Raw genomic sequence first — 20261 nt, forward strand, 5'->3', positions numbered from 1 at the left:
AAGAGGCACATGATCACTCTGGATGGAAATACAGGACCATTCTTGAAGAAAACCTGTTGGAGTCTGCAAAAGACCTGAGACTGGGACAGAGATTTGTCTTCCAACAAAACAATGATCCCAAACATAAAGCAAAATCTACAATGGAATGGTTCACAAATATACGTATCCAGGTGTTAGAATGGCCAAGTCACAGTCCAGACCTGAATCCAATCGAGAATCTGTGGAAAGAGCTGAAAACTGCTGTTCACAAACGCTCTCCATCCAACCTCACTCAGCTCTAGTTGTTTGCAAAGGAAGAATGGGCAAGACTTGTAGTCTCTCGATGTGCAAATCTGATAGAGACATACCCCAAACGACTGCAGCTGTAATCGCAGCAAAAGGTGGTGCTACAAAGTATTAACTTAAAGGGGTCAAATAATATCACACGCCCCAATTTTCAGTTTTCTATTATTTTATAAAAATTTAAAATAAGCAAAAAATATCGTTCAGCTTCACAACTGTGTCCCAGTTGTTGTTGTTTTTTCACCATAACATTTAAAATTGTTTTCTTTATGTTTGAAGCCTGAAATGTGGGAAAAGGTTGAAAAATTCAAGGGGGCCAAATACTTTCGCAAGGCACTGTATATATATATATAAATATATGGAGGTGTGCCGCCCCATGCGCGGCGGCAGCCGAGCCGCTCGGGTCTGGACCTTCAGTGGGTGGCTCGAGGGTCTACAGACCCGGGGGTCCTGCGGTCACGTCGATCAAAAGGGGTTTGGTGGTTTGGGGACGTAGGTGTACAGCCGGAGCCGTTTGAGTTTATGACACCACCCACGGGATGTGGTGAAGGTGGACACTACCGCTGCAGTTATGGGGCACCCGGGAGAGATGTTATGCAGTAAGTTGTTAACCCCTCCGTGGGCAGAGATGGCGGCCCCGGGACCCGTTGGGGGTGTTTGGTGGTGCAGGGAGATGGGCGGCCGGAGGGCACTGATGTACTCACTATTAGTAAACACACGAGTCTCTGGTAAACCAAGGTGATGGTGGTCGGAGCCCTTTGCCCGCAGACGCTGGCCCGTGGGATCTCTCTGCTGTGGCGGTGGCTTTCTATCCCCCTTGTTGGGCTGTTGTCTTCAGTTCGGACTTTGGGAGGGACATAACCTATAGTCCTGGCCGCAATCAGTTAATTAGCTAGCCCCCAGTAGCTTCTGGACCTAGCTTCAGGGTCTGAGTACCCCCATTTGTGCTCCGGTTTCCGGTCCACCATGGTTCCACCGAGCCATCTTCCCGACTCCTGCAGGCAGAGGCCTCCATATGCCTCCTAGCCAAAGATGCCCGGGCTCCAACCCTGGCACCTGTCAGTTAATTGCAGACCTGACACACAGGCCTGCTTCCACTTTACTTCCCCTCCTAAACGTATCTGACTACTTTTCCTGCTCCAGGCCATCCAAACTCTTCGGTGGGCAAGTCCAACTGCCTGGCTCCGCCCCCTGGTGTGTCTATCAAGCACTGAGGGGGGTGACTAGGGTTTTAGTGTTTGGCTGCTGTCACCTTGTTAGGGGACTGGTGTTGTGCGGGGCCCTATCTGTGACTACTTGGCCCGGCCAGGGCGTCACACTCCCCCTTGGTTAACCACAGACCGTCCGCGGGCTGTCCGACCACCACCGGTTTATTTTTGCTTTAACTGAAAAAGATAAGAACATATTTACAAGCATAATAACATTTGTACAACTTTAAGCATACTTTCGGCTTTCTTTCCTTAAGGAGTCATGTTACTTGAACGTTGCATTAAAACATTTTATTAACCGGGAACGGGACGGGACCGGGTCCTTTTCATTTTTCCCACCCAAGCAAACCTAGCCCTGATGCTGCATCTGAAAACTAGGTCAGCACCCCTTTTCCCCAGTCCAGGAAATGGGTTGGCTCCGGGTGTTGCCCACACGGGCCGGGTAATAAGTTCCTTACCCGGCAGTCTCTCAGAGGCCCCACGTCCAGGGGACCCCTGACCCGGAGGGTAGTCACTGGTGTCCTTGGTGACGGAATTCCGGCCTCCTCTGCCGAAGGCCCTTCCTCCAACCAGCCTCTCCGGATACTGCAGGACGTAAAAAAGGGTGGTCAGGGACTATTTCAAAACACTCAACTCCGGCACAGCTTCCTCCTGCAGCTTTCCCACCGTCCACCACCGGGCAGCATGGGTCCCAATGCCACCTTCACTCATGGGCGACACTGTCCAAAAAGACTCCGTCTTCAGCTGCCAGCAGTGCGGGTACGACTGCTCCTCCAGACCGGGCTTTACAAACGGGACTGTCCTCACTCCACTTAACTCCTTGTCGTCCTCCACCAGGGGCTCCGACCCCTGATGGCGCCCTCTGGGGCTCCAATCGCAGTGGCGTTCAACAAGTCAGACAAGGTCCTCCTCCTTCCACCCCGTGTGCTGGATGGCGTCTCCCGGGGAACTTGGAGACGTTCAATAAAGGTAGGAGTCATTACATCAGAAGCGGATTCTTTAAAACTTTTCAACTTTAACTTTTAACTTCGGGGTTAACTTACAGGTGCGGCTACCATTGCAGAGGACCGTACTGCACCATTCTTGGCCGGGACACCGGGCTCCCCTTCCAGGTACAATACATCCCCGGGCTTTGAACCTGCAACGGAAACGGTGGTGGTGGTAGCGTGGACGGCACCGCTTCCTCCAGGAGCTGCGCTACGCAGGCTTCGCTTGTCATGGTACTGGAATGCTCCAGCTCCCAGCTGATAAGGGACGACATGGGGGTCTGCGTAGCTTTATCCTGGCGTGGCACAGCTGAGGTGGCCCTCTGTTCACGGGCCCACACCACGGCAACCATTCTCCGGACCTCCGCTTTCCAGTCGAGCACCTGCTGCAGCGTTTGGGCGCTCACCCGGACGCAGAATTTGGATAACTCCTGCTCCAGCCATGCAGCGGTCTCCGCCGGCAGCCGATTCGAGCTCCGCTCCTCGCATCAAAGGCCACTCCACCTCTACTACTTCGGAGCCCCGCCACTCCGCCATCAGGGTTCGGTGGGGACATCTTCCCGTTTCTCCCCCTTGGTCTTATCGCGGCCCTCTTCTCCCCGGCCGGTAAGTTTCGTTTTTCGACTTCCGGGTCTGCTTTATGGCCGTGTTCCTAGGGGGTGGGGCTTCAGTTCTCGCGCTTTTTTCGCGGGGAAGAAGACTCTGGCGGGAATCTTCACGCCAAAAGATGGCGGCAAGATGGCGGATTTTGAAAATTTCACAACGGTTCACCGCTGACTTCACTTCAAGGCGCACTTCCACAAGGTAAGTGGATGGATAAGTATCCTGTTCGTGACACCAGAAGGCGAGGTGTGCCACCCCTTGCTCGGTGGTAGCCGAGCCGCTCAGGTCCGGACCTTCAGTGGGTGGCTCGAGGGTCCCCGGACCCCGGGGTCCTGCGGTCACGTCGATCAAAAGGGGTTTGGTGGTTTGGGGACGTAGGTGTACGGCCGGAGCTGTTTGAGTTTATGACACCACCCACGGGATGTGGTGAAGGTGGACACTACCGCTGCAGTTATGGGGCATCTGGAGGAGATGTTATGCAGCAAGTTGTTAACCCCTCCGTGGGCAGGGATGGTGGCCCCGGAACCCCTTGGGGGTGTTTGGCGGTGCAGGGAGATGGGCGGCCGGAAGGCACTGATGTACTCACTATTAGTAAACACACAAGTCTCTAGTAAACCAAGATGATGGTGGTCGGTGCCCGCAGCCGGCTGCAGTCTGGTTCCCCACACAGTTGGTGGTCTCTGCCTTTCTCCTGCACCTGTTTGTGATGGTGGACTACCTGCGCCTGCAACGTCAGGAGTCCATTCTCCGGCTTGTGAATGTTGGAAGAGCCCTTTGCCCGCAGACACTGGCCCGTGGGATCTCTCTGCCGTGGAGGTGGCTTTTTATCTCCCTCGTTGGGCTGTTGTCTTCAGTCGGGACTTTGGGTGGGACAGGACCTATAGTCCTGGCCGCAATCAGTTAATTAGCTAGCCCCCAGTAGCTTCTGGGCCTAGCTTCAAGGTCTGAGTACCCCTCCTTTGTGCTCCGGTTTCCGAGTCGGTTCATCGGGTTGGTACCGGCGGGCCACTACCCTGTCCCGGTCCACCACGGTTCCACTGAGCCGTCTTTCCGGCTCCTACAGGCAGAGGCCTCCGTATGCCTCCTAGCCAAAGGTGCCCGGGCTCCAACCCTGGCACCTGTCAGTTAGTTGCAGACCTGACACACAGGCCTGCTTCCACTTTACTTCCCCTCCTAAACTCATCTGACTACTTTCCCGCCCCAGGCCATCCAAACTCCTCAGTGGGCGTGTACAACCGCCTGGCTCCACCCCCTGGTGTGTCCATCAAGCACTGAGGGGGGTGACTAGGGTTTTAGTGTTTGGCTGCTGTCACCTTGTTAGGGCCCCGCACAACACCAGTCCCCTATCTGTGACTACATATAGGGCTATATATATATATTGTAAGATGGCTACCGGCCTCATTGTAAATGTGCAGTATGTACCACAGAAGTGGTGGAAACCTGGAGATCCTTTCTGGTATATGTAATGCCACATGTTTTGTGTAGTGTTCTCTGGATCAGGTTTTTAGGTAGCAGGAGAGATGGGTGGGTCTGTCTACCTACATGCCCCTTCCCATGGGTGTGTCACATTACATGTAAAATGGAAAGTGTCTGTTTGGCACGTAGAGTCTGAGGAAATGTGTGAGCTGACAGGAGTCAGTGTGGGGAAGCTGCCAGGCTTCCATGAAGAAACCTCCTGGAGAGGCGTGTGAGTGCTCACTGGGGTCAGTGAGAGGATGGAGACAGCTGGGATACTTCCACTGGGATACTTCGGCTGAGTGGTGTTCATGACAAAGACGGTCCAGAAATCCAGATACCTGAGGAACAGCCTCTGAGAGGTAAAGAGGCTGTTGGGCTTGAAACAGAGGAACAGAAACCTCTCTAAAGGTAAGCTGGATTGTAATCTGTGTCTCATGAGTGTGTATTGCCCCGCGGCCTCGGCCTCGGCCTCGACCGGATCCGTGCTCGCACTGCGGGCGGTGGCTCGAGCCTCTCACGGACCCGGGGTTCACGTCGCTCTGCAAGGGGGATGCCGCTATGCGCGGGTGAATGCGGGTGTTCGGTTTTGGGATGATTGTTCGTGACGCCACCCACGGGTTGTGGTGATGGTGGGCACAACCGCTGCGGTCAAAGAACGGGGACTCCCGGGGAGCGGTGTAGTGGTGCAGCTAGGTGTTGACCCCTCAATGGGTAGGGGATGTTGGTCCCGGGGCCCGGTTGTGCGAGGGCCGAGGTGCAGGTCGCAGGGTTGCGGTGCGGCAAGGTGCAGTGCCGGATGGCACTGGTGTACTCACGATTAAACCACACAGAGTCACTGGTAAACCAAACGGAGGGATGGACGGGGCCCGCAGCCGGCTGCAGCTTCCTAGTCGGGTTGGCAATCTCCGCCTTTCTCCTGCACCTGTGTTTGTAGTGTGACCACTGTGCCTGGGCACTGGTAGTCCGCTCCCCGGCGTGTATGTGTTGTAGGAGCCTATTTTGCCCGCAGGCGCTGGCCCTGGGATCTCTGGCCTCTGGCGGTGGCTACTATCCGGACGGGTTGGGCTGTTGCCTTCAAACGGGACATTGGTGGGAATGAACCCCTGAGGTCCAGGCCGCAATCAGTTAATTCGATTATGGTGGTGGCATATAGCCTAGTTCGGGGTCTGAGTACCCTGCCTGGTGCTCCGGTATCCTGTTGGTTCCCCGGTTCGGTTCCGGCGGCCACTAGCCTGTCCCGGTCCCTTACGGTTCCACCGGTCGTATTCCCGGTCTCCTGCAGGCGGCCACTGCCGTCTGCCTGCCTGACTGATCTGGGGTCCTAGGCTCCATCCCAGGCCCCAAGCAGAACTGTACTCCACTACTCTCCACTCCACTGTACTGAACTGGACTGTTTGTGTTGTTCCTGCCTCAGGCCAGCAGACTCCTCGGGTGACGTGTCTTTCCGCCTGACTCCGCCCACCTGGTATGCCTGTCTGAGTCTGAAGGAGGCAATCAGGTCTTTGTGGTTGACTGGTGGTACCTTTCTAGTGTGGGGGTGTAGGTGGTGAGTGTTATGACCTGTGACCCCTGGGTTCCAGGGCGTCACAAGTGCAGTATATGCCTGATTTTAATAAACTGTTGAACTTTTTAAATATTTTGGTGTTCTTGAAATAATTTCACAGAAAAAACTCACCAGAAATAAAGCCACTAGCCAAAAAAATGGTCAAATAATGGCAAATGCACTTGCAAGACGCATACGGCCCCCCATCATAAAGGTTGATATTGCACAGGTGCAGAATACCTATAAAACAACCACCCACAGCCTAATGTGTCAGGAAGGGGCCGGTTGCTGGCATTAAAACTGCACACTAATAGGATCTAATATAGGGCGTTAGTCACACAGATACATGCAAAGCACAGTGTCCATGCAAAGCCTATTGATCACGCCCTTCTATTAGATCAGGCGTGATCAATACCTCAAAGACGCAGCACAGCGAGTGAGTACCCCATTATGCAGTGCGTGAACTGTATGCAACATCACAATATATATACACACAGTGAGACTGCATCATTTTATAGACGATCATCTTGGCTAGCTCATACATAAATTTGACTTGAATTAATTTAGCATATGATTAGTTATGCAGATTCTTGACCTGTCACTGCTTTGTTACTAAAATGCTCCTGTTGTTTGAATTGTCTTTTTTTCTGTATACTACAAATTACAACCTGTTCTCACATTCCCTAATAGCTTAGTGTGTAATTAGGTTGATTCCCAGGTGAAAGGTCACTGGTTCTAATTGAGGAGCAGTCATGAAGATTTCCCAAGAAAAGAGAAACAGCATCATCCAGCTCATCGACATTTCTCTGCCAAGAACATTACTAAACTGCATCATGTGAGGCCATGACAGTTGGAAGAATAAGAAATGAAGCCCTTCTATTCAAAAGCCAAGAGGTGGACGTCCAGGCAAATATCGAAGTTAACAAGTCGGCTCATCACAAGGTCTCAGTTCTGGTTCAACAAACATGGCAGTGGAGGCGGCTCACATGGAGGTAGCAATCCTGAAAGTCAATATCGACCCATTATTGAGCTTTACCATATGACTTAAGGGAAAAGCCAAATCAGAATCTCCATATGCAGACACATGTTTTGGGGTGTTGCCTCTCATCAGTGGTAAGCAGGAGAACTGATTTGGCTAGATTAGGGGCCTCTCACTGGGGTCAATGGTGCAGTTTCTCCTTATGGAGAGACATGCTTGGCATGCGAGGGTGAAGAGGCATAACTTAAATATGCAAATTCACTCTTCATACAGGAAGATGACCTGAACTCTACTGCCACCTATTGAAATATTGAAAGTAGCAATCCTAAAAGTCAATAGTGACCCATTAACAAGTTTTTCCATATGACTTAGTATAAAAGCCAAGCCAGATTCTCAATATGCAAACATGTGTTTTGGGTTGTTGTCCCTCATTAGTGCAAAGCAGGAGATCTGATTTGGCTAGATGAGTGGCCTGTAACTGGTTTCTATGGGGCAATGTTTCTCCTTATGGAGAGAGACATGCTTGGCATGCCCGGGTGAGCAGGCATTGCATGGCCTAAAATAATACCTGCTCAGCCTGAGTTCAAAATGTTCCTGCAAATGGAGTTTCAAATGTTGGGACATATGCTGAAGTCCTGTAGTAAGGTGATACACAAATGAATAACTGTATAAAAGCTGAGTTCAAGGCAGGTGGAATTTTGGAATTTTTAAGGCACGAGTAAACACGTGATGGGCCCGGGTAGGATAACATAATCAGAAACCAAGCCAAAGATAAAGCAACTAATCAGGGAATAATGTTACAGATGTGTCGCCCCGGGATAGGGGGTACTCAGATCCGGTCCGAGGGGTCGCTTCTGAAGGTATCACGGTGGCGTGACCCGGTCTGTGATCCCAGGCTCCACAGCAAAAGGGGCATTATATACAGGGGAGATTTGGTAGTAGGAAGGGGACTGGATCCCTGAAACGCGTTGACATATGGAATAAAAGATTATATTATTTATCAACAATTTTCTATTATTGGCGGTAGCCCAGCATTAACCCCGCTTCTCTCTATCTAGCACCAAATATTAATCCATGTGAGGCTGCAGCAACCGCCTATTTCAAGCCTTCATAGGGGTTGTGACTTTCACAACCCCGCTAGGTGAGTGTTATTTCTTTTATAACACTATTCTTATCTGGTAAAACCTTATTTGTGCGTTCTCTTCTTAGTTTTTAAGGAACAAAGAGTGGGCAGAGAGGAGTCAAACAACAGTCTGGGGTCAAAAAACAAAGATCAGAAAAATAGCAGAAACACAGGCCAACAGCACAACAATGGAACCAGAATATACGACTGACAAGGTTATGTGGGGAGCATGCTCAGTAAAGAAGCAGATCAATTACCAGAAAGATGAAACACCTGAGCAATCAATCAACCTGTCAGCTCAGTTTTTCAGTAAAACATAGCAGAGCATCTCCTAGTGTGCAACATGCTCTGCATGGAGGAATTGTGGCACTGCCAGCTCAGCAGTCTATAAAAACACAGCAGAGCATCTCCTAGTGTGCAAGATGGTCTGCATGGAGGAATCGTGACACTGCCAGTCAGCAGTCAGAAAAACACAGCAGAGCATCTCCTAGTGTGCAAGATGCTCTGCATGGAGGAATTGTCATACTGTCAGCTCAGCAGTCTAGAAAAACACAGCAGAGCATCTCCTAGTGTGCAAGATGCTCTGTGCAGAGGAATCATGACAGTAGCTTCTAAACTCATGCTTTTCCTCTATTTGCCTGAACTTACTTCATTGGAGTACAGCTGATAGCAGTGAAATGGTCAAAACCTTTCTCCTCCTCTAAATGTTGTGGTCATGAGAACAATCTCATAGAGCAGTTTATCCCCAGAGTTAGTGATACACTGACACTGAGCTGACCCTGTCACTGCCATCATCTGTACTCCAATTGAGTACATTGTGATATCAATATAGCTAAAGTCAATGAAAGACAGTGAGGAAAAGGAGGGATTTGGAAGACATATTTTTTATATTACAGTAATAAAGTGATTTTCAAAGTTTAATAACATCGTGCTGGACTATATTCCAAAAAAACCCTAAAAAATAAAAATAAGGTTTAATTTCTCTTTAACAGCTACAAGGTGCTTACATGCAAATTCATACCATAGGTAGGAGAGGAAGATTTATACAAGTATATTTACATTTTGCAAATATGTTAATCTTTAAGCATTTATGGTGAATTTCAATTTACAACGTAAAAAGAAAAACATCTTGAAGTGACACAAAAAACAACAATAGATCAACATCGAAAATATCAACTTACATTGGAAGAATATTTCTAACACATGTTTGGTTACGGTTATTGCTTTTGTCAGGGAGGGACCACCAGCTGGCATTCTTTATTCATTCGGTTCCAAGAGTTACTGTTTGTTTGGGTTTTATTGTTAATGTATATGATTTACTACTCACTATGTTTTCGCTGTTGTACACTTTGTCTGCTGTGCACCAAATCTAAAATGTTTAAAGGAAAGGGAATCACCGGAGGACAAGTCATACGGAGAGCTTTATTGGTTGTGGATGGAAAAGCATACGCTACTCCCTATTCCTGTATATGCAAGGGCTCCTTAAAAAATTAGACTGACAGGTTCAGGCTGCCTTAGGTAAATAGGTGTGGAGCCTTAGGTAAGACAGCTGCTGAAACGTTGTGCGCTTAGATGTAGTAGACGAACTCTGGTGCCACCTATTGGAAGTAGCAATCCTAAAAGTCAAAAGTGGCTCTTTAACAAGCCTTTTCATATGACCTAGGATTTATGCCAAATCAGAACCTGAATTTGCAGACACTGTGTTTCGGGATGAGTGTCCCTCGTCAGTGCAAAGTATGAGATCTGATCTGGTTGTATGAGAAGCTATAGTCGGGTCTAAGGGGAAAACTTTTCTCCTTGCAGAGACCTGACAGAACAATCTGTCTGCCAGTGAGGAGTCTTGTAGCTGCATGAGGTCAGCCAGATCACACTTCCTACTTTGCACTGACGAGGGACAATCATCCCGAAACACCGTGTCTGCAAATTGAGGTTCTGATCTGGCATAAATCCTAAGTCATATGAAAAGGCTTATTATAAAGAGCCACTTTTGACTTTTCCGATTGCTACTTCCAATAGGTTGCGCTAGAGTTTGTCTCCTTTCTCCCTTACGAGACAATTTGAATATTTCCAAGAGAAGCATTGTAGCTATGACTCCTCACCACTGACAGCCAGATTGGTTTGTCAGTCTCCGCAAGGAGAAAAGTTCTCACCTTGGATGTAGTAGGGCATTTAGTGACATTAGAGCCAAACTGCAGGCCAGGGAGGGTTATGTACAAATAAGTCATTCATATACTTAATGTGATAAAAAAAAAGATTAAAGACATTATTGTCATGTCTCAAGGCTTTCTAATTGGTGGAGATCTGACTCCAGTGCTTTCACGGATCCTCAGTATAAAGTGTCTTGGAGTACTGTGCAGAAAAAATATTGTGAAGGAACCAAAGCACTAAAATCAGCTTAGATTTTTTCAAGAACGGCACATAACGCTTGATTGTCTACTACCGTACATCACAAGGAAAACAAGGAGGCAAAGGCATTCAGGAATGTAAAATTCAAAATTGATTTAGTCCATTAAAAAAAATAAAAAAAAAATAAACCCAAAAAAAACATAATACCAATATAGAAAAAACAAAAATCCAGCACCAAATGTGCACTTCAGCACTAAACATTCCAAACTGTACTTATTATAAAAATTTTGAGATTTTTGGCAAAAAATTGCAATTTCTTGAGCTGCCTCGCCACGTCACGGCAAATCTCATTTGAGGCAGTCCTACACTAAAATATTTTTATAAAATGTGCCATACGGCCTCACATATGAATAGTAGAACTGCTCTTAGCAGCACTCACCTGGTCTATTTCAATCCCGTACCCATGACTGAGTCATGGCTGTGGGCGGGACAGGTCCAAGCAAATGCTGCATGAAGTACATAGCCTGTGGACAAGGCCTGATGACTTAATGTGAACAGTCACCAACCACCAAAATCTAGACAGATGGAATACATCCCAAATTGGGGTGCATAGCAAGGTGGGGGTCAGCCACTGACCAATTCAATGAAGAAAAAACAAAAAGCCAGCACCAAATGTGCACTTCAGCACTAAACATTCCAAACTGTACTTATTATAAAAAAAATTATTTTTTTTTACAGATGTATTCCAGATGTATTCCATCTGTCTAGATTTTGGCGGTTGGTGACTGTTCACATTAACCCCTTCAGCCCCAAGCCTATTTTGACCCTAAAGACCAGGCCATTTTTTGCAATTCTGACCAGTGTCACTTTATGAGGTTATAACTCTGGAACGCGTCAGCGGATCCCGGTGATTCTGAGATAGTTTTTTCGCGACATATTGGGCTTCATGTTAGTGGTAAATTTAGGCCGATATTTTTTGCGTTTCTTTGTGAAAAAAACGGAAATTTCGCGAAAATTTTGAACATTTTGTAATTTTCAAACTTTGAATTTTTATGCTCTAAAACCAACGAGACATATGACACAAAATAATTAATAAATAACATTTCCCACATGTCTACTTTACATCAGAACAATTTTGGGAAAAAAAATAAAAATTTAAGGAAGTTATAGGGGTTCAAAGTTTATGAGCAATTTCTCATTTTTACAACAAAATTTACAAAGCCACTTTTTTTAGGGACCACATCACATTTGAAGCGATTTTGAAAGGTCTACATGACACAGAACACCCCAAAGTGACACCATTCCAAAAACGGCACCCCTCAGGCTACTCAATATTACATTCAAGAAGGTTATTAACCCTTCAGGTGCTTCACAGTAACTAAAGCAATGTGGAAGGAAAAAATGAACATTTTACTTTTTGCAACAAAAATGTTAATTTAGCCTCAAATATTGCATATTCACAAGGGTAGCAGGATTAAATGAACCCCCAAAATTTGTTGGGAAATTTCAACTGAACACGCAGATACCTCATATGTGGCGAAAAACCACTGTTTGGGCGCACGGCAGGACTCGGAAGGGAAGGAGCGCCATTTGACTTTTTTGAACAGAAAATTAGCTGGAATCGTTAGCCGCACCATGTTGCGTTTGGAGAGCCCCTAAGGTGCCGAAACAGTGGAGCTCCCCCACATGTGACCCCATTTTGGAAACTAGACCCCTCGTGGAATTTATCTAGATGTTTATTGAGCACTTTGAGCCTCTGGGGGCTTCACAAAAGTTAATAGAGTTGAGCTGTGAAAATAAAAAAAAAAATTTTTACCACAAAATTGTTACTTCAACCAGGTAGCTTTTTTTTCACAAGGGTATCAGGAAAAATTGCACCATAAAATGTATTGTGCAATTTCTCCTGAGTACACAGACACCTCATATGTGGTGGAAATAAAATGTTTGGACGCACAGCAGGGCTCGGAAGGCAAGGAGCTTCATTTGACGTTTCAAACGCAAAATTGTCTGGGATAATTAGCGTATTCCATGTTGCGTTTGGAGACCCCCTGAGGTGCCGAAAAAGTAGAGCTCCCCCACATGTGACCCCATTTTGGAAACTAGAACCCTCATGGAATTTATCTAGATGTTTATTGAGCACTTTGAGCCTCTGGGGGCTTCACAAAAGTTAATAGAGTTGAGCTGTGAAAATAAAAAAAAAAAATTTTACCACAAAATTGTTACTCCAACCAGGTAGCTTTTTTTTTCACAAGGGTATCAGGAAAAATTGCACCATAAAATGTATTGTGCAATTTCTCCTGAGTACGCAGATACCTCATATGTGGTGCAAATCATTTCAAACGCAAAATTGTCTGGGATAATTAGCGTATTCCATGCTGTTTGGAGACCCCCTGAGGTGCCGAAACAGTAGAGCTCCCCCACATGTGACCCAATTTTGGAAACTAGACCCCCATGGCATAGAAAAAAAAAACAGTGGCAGATGGGGGGGGGGGCGGCAGATGGGGCGGCAGCAGATGGGGGGGCAGCGGCATATAAAGGGAGCATCTGTGATTGTGAGACGGCGGCTGGGATAGGGTGGGGGCAGATGGGAGAGGGCGCAGTGGATGCAGGAGCGGCAGAGGATGGGGGGAGGGAGGGATGGGGGGGATGGGTGGGAAGGGGAGTGGGAGGTGAGATTGGGGATAGTTACCCTACAGAATGGATCTAGGCAGCTGGATCACAGGAGATGAAGGAGGCAGCAGATCGAGGAGGGAGAGAGGTGGGGGAGGGAGCGCAGCGCAGATCATGGAGGAGACAGGTGAGCAGAGCACAGATCACGGGGGTGAGAGGTGAGGGAGAGCGGACAGCAGCTCACGAGGGTGACAGGTGAGGGAGCACAGATCACGGGGTGATAGGTGAGGGAGCACAGATCACGGCGGTGACAGGTGAGGGAGCACAGATCACGGCGGTGACAGGTGAGGGAGCACAGATCACGGCGGTGACAGGTGAGGGAGCACAGATCACGGCGGTGACAGGGGAGGGAGCACAGATCACGGCGGTGACAGGTGAGGGAGCACAGATCATGGCGGTGACAGGTGAGGGAGCGCACATCACGGCGGTGACAGGGGAGGGAGCGTACATCACGGCGGTGACAGGGGAGGGAGCGCACATAACGGCGGTGACAGGGGAGGGAGCGCACATCACGGCGGTGACGGGAGGGAGCGCACATCACGGCGGTGACAGGGGAGGGAGCGCACATCACGGTGGTGACAGGGGAGGGAGCGCACATCACGGCGGTGACAGGGGAGGGAGCGCACATCACGGCGGTGACAGGGGAGGGAGCGCACATCACGGCGGTGACAGGGGAGGGAGCGCACATCACGGCGGTGACAGGGGAGGGAGCGCACATCACGGCGGTGACAGGGGAGGGAGCGCACATCACGGCGGTGACAGGGGAGGGAGCGCACATCACGGCGGTGACAGGGGAGGGAGCGCACATCACGGCGGTGACAGGGGAGGGAGCGCACATCACGGCGGTGATGGGAGGGAGCGCACATCACGGCGGTGACAGGGGAGGGAGCGCACATCACGGCGGTGACAGGGGAGGGAGCGCACATCACGGCGGTGACAGGGGAGGGAGCGCACATCACGGCGGTGACAGGGGAGGGAGCGCACATCACGGCGGTGACAGGGAAGGGAGCGCACATCACGGCGGTGACAGGGGAGGGAGCGCACATCACGGCGGTGACAGGGAAGGGAGCGCACATCACGGCGGTGACAGGGGAGGGAGCGCACATCACGGCGGTGACAGGGGAGGGAGCGCACATCACGGCGGTGACAGGGGAGGGAGCGCATATCACGGCGGTGACGGGAGGGAGCGCACATCACGGCGGTGACAGGGGAGGGAGCGCACATCACGGCGGTGACAGGGGAGGGAGCGCACATCACGGCGGTGACAGGGGAGGGAGCGCACATCACGGCGGTGACAGGGGAGGGAGCGCACATCACGGCGGTGACAGGGGAGGGAGCGCACATCACGGCGGTGACAGGGGAGGGAGCGCACATCACGGCGGTGAGGGGATGAGCAGCCGATCACGAGGGAAAGGGGCCGGGCAGCAGATCGGGGGGGGGGGGCCAGTGGCACTGTGGCAGATGGAGGGCGGCGGCGGCGGATCGGGAGGTGTGGGGGTGAGTGTGCGGGCAGCAGATACGAGGGGTGGGGGTGCGGGTGGCAGATCGCGGCGGAGGGCAGCGGCGGATCGGGAGGTGTGGGGGTGAGTGTGCGGGCAGCAGATACGAGGGGTGGGTGTGCGGGTGGCAGATCGCGGTGGCGGATCGGGAGGTGTGGGGGTGAGTGTGCGGGCAGCAGATACGAGGGGTGGGGGTGCGGGTGGCAGATCGCGGCGGAGGGCAGCGGATCGGGAGGTGTGGGGCTGAGGGTGCGGGTGGCAGATCGCGGCGGAGGGCAGCGGCGGTGATCGGGAGGTGTGGGGGTGAGGGTGCGGGTGGCAGATCGCGGCGGAGGGCACCGGCGGCGGATCGGGAGGTGTGGGGGTGAGGGTGTGGGTGGCAGATCGCGGCGGAGGGCAGCGGCGGATCGGGAGGTGTGGGGGGGAGGGTGCGGGCAGCAGATACGAGGGGTGGGGATGCGGGTGGCAGATCGCGGCGGAAGGCAGCGGCGGCGGCGGATCAGGAGGCCGGTTTCATACAGTGAAATGGCAGCGCACTATAGCTGCACTGGCCAGGGCTGGATTTCAATGTTTCAGTCACTTTAAGTGGCTGGAACATTACAGTGGCTGTGGTTGGTTGAGCGGCGTTCGTCAGCCAATCACAGCCTCCGTAGGTCCGGGGAGGAGGCACCACCCCTCCTGAGGTCAGGTACAGGTCCCCTCTTCCCCGAATCTGCGGTTTATGTTAACCGATCGCAGTCACCGGAGGCTCCGGTGCCGCGATTCCGCCATGACGGAAAGATCCGTCCTTGGTCGTTAAGGCCCAGGGCACAAGGACGGATCTTTCCGTCCATGGTCGTGAAGGGGTTAAGTCATCAGGCCTTGTCCACAGGCTTTCTTCATCGTTCCTTATGGGAGACCCAGACCATGGGTGTATAGCTTCTGCCTCCGGAGGACACACAAAGTACTACACTCAAACGTGTAGCTCCTCCCTCCGGGCTATATACACCCCCTGGATGACAATCTAACCAGTTCAATGCATTGTGTTTCAGGAGGTCACACACACACATGCATTCTCTGATTTTTAATTTTTAAGATTTTTGATTTCAAAGATATGGAAGAAAAGCGGGTCCAGTCTGGACTCCCGGCATGTCCCTTCTCACCCCACTGTGTCGGCGGTGCTGTTAAGGTTGACTTTACAAGGCTGGAGCCTTCACATGCCGCGCTCCTTCACCATCCCCTGGGGCTCTGGCTTGAAGTGGGAGCCATCACGGTTCTCTCTGCCTTGCAGGAGACCGGTCTCCATCCGCAGCCCTGTCAGGATCCTGCCGGACGGAGCGTTTAACCCCCCCCAGGGACTTGGCCCTGCGTCTCAAAGCTAAGTATTGAGACATTTTTCAGGGGTCCCGGGTACATTTATTAAGGGGAGAGTGTGTCTTTTGACTTTGCTGTGAATTCCGGCCGGTTCTCTGGGTTTTTCCTGAGAACTGCGCCGACGGTGCCTGCTCGTCGGCCGCATGTAAAAATCTAGGCCCCGGCTTCAGTTGCGGCCTAGTTTCGTTTTCAGCTTCCCCTGCATGTCATTCATGCAGGGGAACAGTGTGGCCCCGCCCACCGGCCGTTCAGCAGAGGGGAGGACACTCCTCTCTGAGGAGATGTTTCCCTCCCCTGTATCTCTCCTTGGCCCTCCGGTTTCCCGCTCTTGGGCTAATCCCCGCCCCCCCTCCTCACTCCAGCGCCATTTTATCAGCGTTCTCACACTGATCGGCGCTGGCTGCTGCAGCTGCTGCATCCTGGAAAGCAGACGCTTCACTGGGGGTCCGAGCTGTGGAATCCGGAGGGCACACAAAAACCGGTCTGTTAAGCCACAACCTCTGGTTGTGGGCTTTATTATACACTCTCAGGGGGTCATTCTACAGGAGTGTATTCTTTACTGCAGAGCCTCCACCTCAGCAGCATGTCTGTCACTAGGAGCAAGAAGGCTGCTAAGCTGTACGCTATATGCACTGCATGTCAGCTCATTCTGCCAGAACCGAGCACATATCCACATTGTGATGCCTGCTCTAACATGGTGGTGCCTCAGCCTGGAGCCTCCTCAGGGGTCCCTCCGGCTGCTCCGGCCCCGGTGGCTGAACCCCCGGCTTGGGTAGCATCTTTTTCCAGAGCTATTTCCCAGTCTTTTGCCGACTCCATGGGACAGCTGTCCCGGACTCTGCTGACCATGCATCAGCCCCCTTCTCAGGGCGCCTCTGCTGCTCCGAGCTCTGCAGAGCTCTCAAAGCATGTTTTAGGACCCCGTCCTCCTAAACGGAGACGCAGGGACCCTTCTCCTTCCTCGTCCCACGGCTCTGATTCACGAGCTGAGGTGCAAGGCGAGGAGGATACTTTTACTGTGGGCTCAGACGCTACCTCTATGTACCCCATTGACTTATCTGAGGGTGATGCGGATGTTAGTGACTTGATTGCATCCATTAACTCCGTACTGAACCTCAATCCACCAGTGTCAGAGGAACAAGCCTCTCTGGTAGAAATACACCAGTTTACCTCTCCTAAGAGAGCTAGGAGTATGTTTTTTAACCACTCCAGTTTTCAGGCCACTGTTACCAAGCCCAGGGCCTGTCCTGACAAACGCTTTCCAAAGCGTAGTTCTGATGAACGTTTTCCCTTTCCACCAGAGGTGGTTAAGGAGTGGGCTCAGTCCCCAAAGGTTGACCCTCCGGTGTCTAGAATCTCAGCCCGGACAGTCGTATCTGTGGCCGATGGCACCTCTCTTAAGGATCCCACTGACCGCCAGGTTGACCTTCTGGCCAAATCTGTATATGAGGCGGCAGGGGCCTCGTTCCCCCCGTCTTTTGCAGCAGTGTGGGCTCTTAAGGCAGTCTCTGCCTCTCTGGCGGAGATACATTCCCTCGCCAGGGACTCTATACCCGAGATGGTTGCCTTAACTTCCCAGGCTTCGGCTTTTTCATCCTACGCCATGTCTGCCATTCTGGAGGCTTCTCACCGCACGGCGGTGGCTTCCGCTAATTCTCTCGCGATCCGCAGGATCTTGTGGCTTCGAGAGTGGAAAGCAGATGCTTCTTCTAAGAAGTTCCTTGCTGGGCTCCCCTTTGCTGGGTCCCGGCTGTTCGGTGAACAACTGGATGAAATTATTAAGGAAGCTACTGGCGGGAAGAGTACTTCCTTGCCACAAACTAAAACCAGGAAATCTGTCCAGGGCAGGAACCAGTCGAGGTTTCGTTCCTTTCGTTCCTCTAACTGGTCATCCTCTAAGCCCTCAGCTTCGTCCACTACCTCAGCCAAGGATCGTAAACCCAACTGGCGCGCGAAACCGCGTCCTCAGAAGAACGGAGGAGCCGCTGCCACTAAGGCAGCCTCCTCTTGACTATCTGGCTGCACCAGCAACGTCCTTGGTCGGTGGCAGGCTCTCCCACTTTGGCGACGTGTGGTTTCAACACGTCTCCGATCAGTGGGTGCGGGATATCATCTCCCACGGCTACAGGATAGAATTTTCTTCCAGCCCGCCAAACAGATTTTTTCTGTCCATTCCCCCCTGCTCCAAGGCCGCCGCCTTCTCACAGGCCGTGGCATCCTTGCAGGCCAACGGAGTAATTGTTCCGGTTCCCGCCCGGGAACGGTTCAGAGGTTTCTACTCAAACCTCTTCCTAGTCCCCAAGAAGGACGGTTCCTTCCGGCCCATCCTGGATCTCAAGCTTCTCAACAAGCATGTTCAGGTGCGGCGCTTTCGCATGGAATCTCTGAGATCGGTCATTGCCTCAATGACCCAAGGAGATTTTCTAGCATCCATCGACATCAGAGATGCCTATCTGCATGTGCCTATTGCGGTTTCACACCAGCGTTGGCTACGCTTTGCAATCGGAGAGGAACATTTCCAATTCGTGGCTCTCCCCTTCGGGTTAGCCACGGCCCCTCGGGTATTCACCAAGGTCATGGCAGCAGTGGTTGCGGTCCTGCATCTCCAGGGGTTGGCAGTAATCCCCTACCTGGACGACCTTCTAGTCAAGGCCTCATCCAGTGCAGACTGCCAGTGGAGTGTCTCGCTCACTCTCGCCACGCTTGTTCAATTCGGGTGGCTTGTCAATCTGCCCAAGTCCACTCTGAACCCGACCCAGGAACTTACGTACCTAGGGATGCAATTCGAGACTCTGCCGGCACTTGTGAAGCTGCCCTTAGTCAAACAGTAGTCCCTTCATCTGGCGGTGCGCTCTCTGTTGAAGCCCCGCTGTCATTCCATCAGGCACCTCATGCAGGTGCTGGGTCAGATGGTGGCGTCAATGGAAGCAGTTCCCTTTGCCCAGTTCCATCTGCGTCCTCTGCAGCTGGACATTCTCCGCTGTTGGGACAAGCGGACCTCTTCCTTGCACAGGCTAGTGGCTCTGTCGCCGCAGACCAGGAGCTCTCTTCAGTGGTGGCTTCGGCCCCTCTCTCTGTCACAGGGACGCTCCTTCCTGACTCCGTCCTGGGTGATCCTCACCACGGATGCCAGCCTCTCCGGCTGGGGAGCAGTATTTCTCCACCACCGAGCACAGGGCACTTGGACTCCGTCCGAATCAGCCCTCTCGATCAATGTGCTGGAAATCAGGGCTGTTCTTCTAGCTCTCGTAGCCTTTCACCACCTGTTGGCGGGCAAGCACATTCGAGTCCAGTCGGACAACGCAACAGCGGTTGCCTACATCAATCACCAGGGCGGGGCTCGCAGCCGCCTGGCAATGTTGGAAGTTAAACGAATCCTTCAGTGGACGGAGGACTCCAAGTCCACCATATCCGCGGTCCACATCTCAGGCGTAGAAAACTGGGAGGCCGATTATCTCAGCCGTCAAACCGTGGACAGCGGCGAGTGGGCCCTGCATCCGGCAGTGTTCAGGTCAATCTGCCGCAAGTGGGGCACTCCGGAAGTGGATCTAATGGCATCCCGGCACAACAACAAGGTTCCGGTTTACGTGGCTCGCTCCCTCGATCCTCAGGCCTTCGCAGCGGACGCGCTGGTTCAAGATTGGTCCCAGTTCCGTCTGGCCTATGTGTTTCCCCCTCTAGCTCTCTTGCCCAGGGTTCTGCGCAAGATCAGAATGGAGGGCCGTCGGGTCATAATCATTGCTCCAGACTGGCCCAGGCGAGCTTGGTACCCAGATCTGCTCCGTCTGTCCGTAGAAATGCCGTGGCATCTCCCGGACCGCCCAGACCTTCTCTCTCAAGGTCCGTTTTTCCGCCAGAATTCTGCGGCTCTCATATTGACGGCGTGGCTCTTGAGTCCTGGATCCTGACGGCTTCAGGCATTCCTTCTGAGGTCATCTCCACTATGACTCAGGCTCGGAAGTCTTCCTCGGCCAAGATTTACCACAGGACTTGGAAGATTTTCCTGCCCTGGTGTCACTCTTCCGGCCATGCTCCTTGGCCGTTCTCCTTGCCGACCATCCTGTCCTTTCTACAGTCCGGTCTGCAGCTAGGACTGTCCCTCAATTCCCTCAAGGGACAGATGTCGGCTCTGTCGGTATTATTCCAGCGGCGTATCGCCCGACTGGCTCAGGTGCGCACCTTCATGCAGGGCGCATCTCACATCATTCCTC

This window comes from Anomaloglossus baeobatrachus, chromosome 4 (genome assembly GCF_048569485.1).
Source record: "Anomaloglossus baeobatrachus isolate aAnoBae1 chromosome 4, aAnoBae1.hap1, whole genome shotgun sequence".
Taxonomy (NCBI): Eukaryota; Metazoa; Chordata; class Amphibia; order Anura; family Aromobatidae; genus Anomaloglossus; species Anomaloglossus baeobatrachus.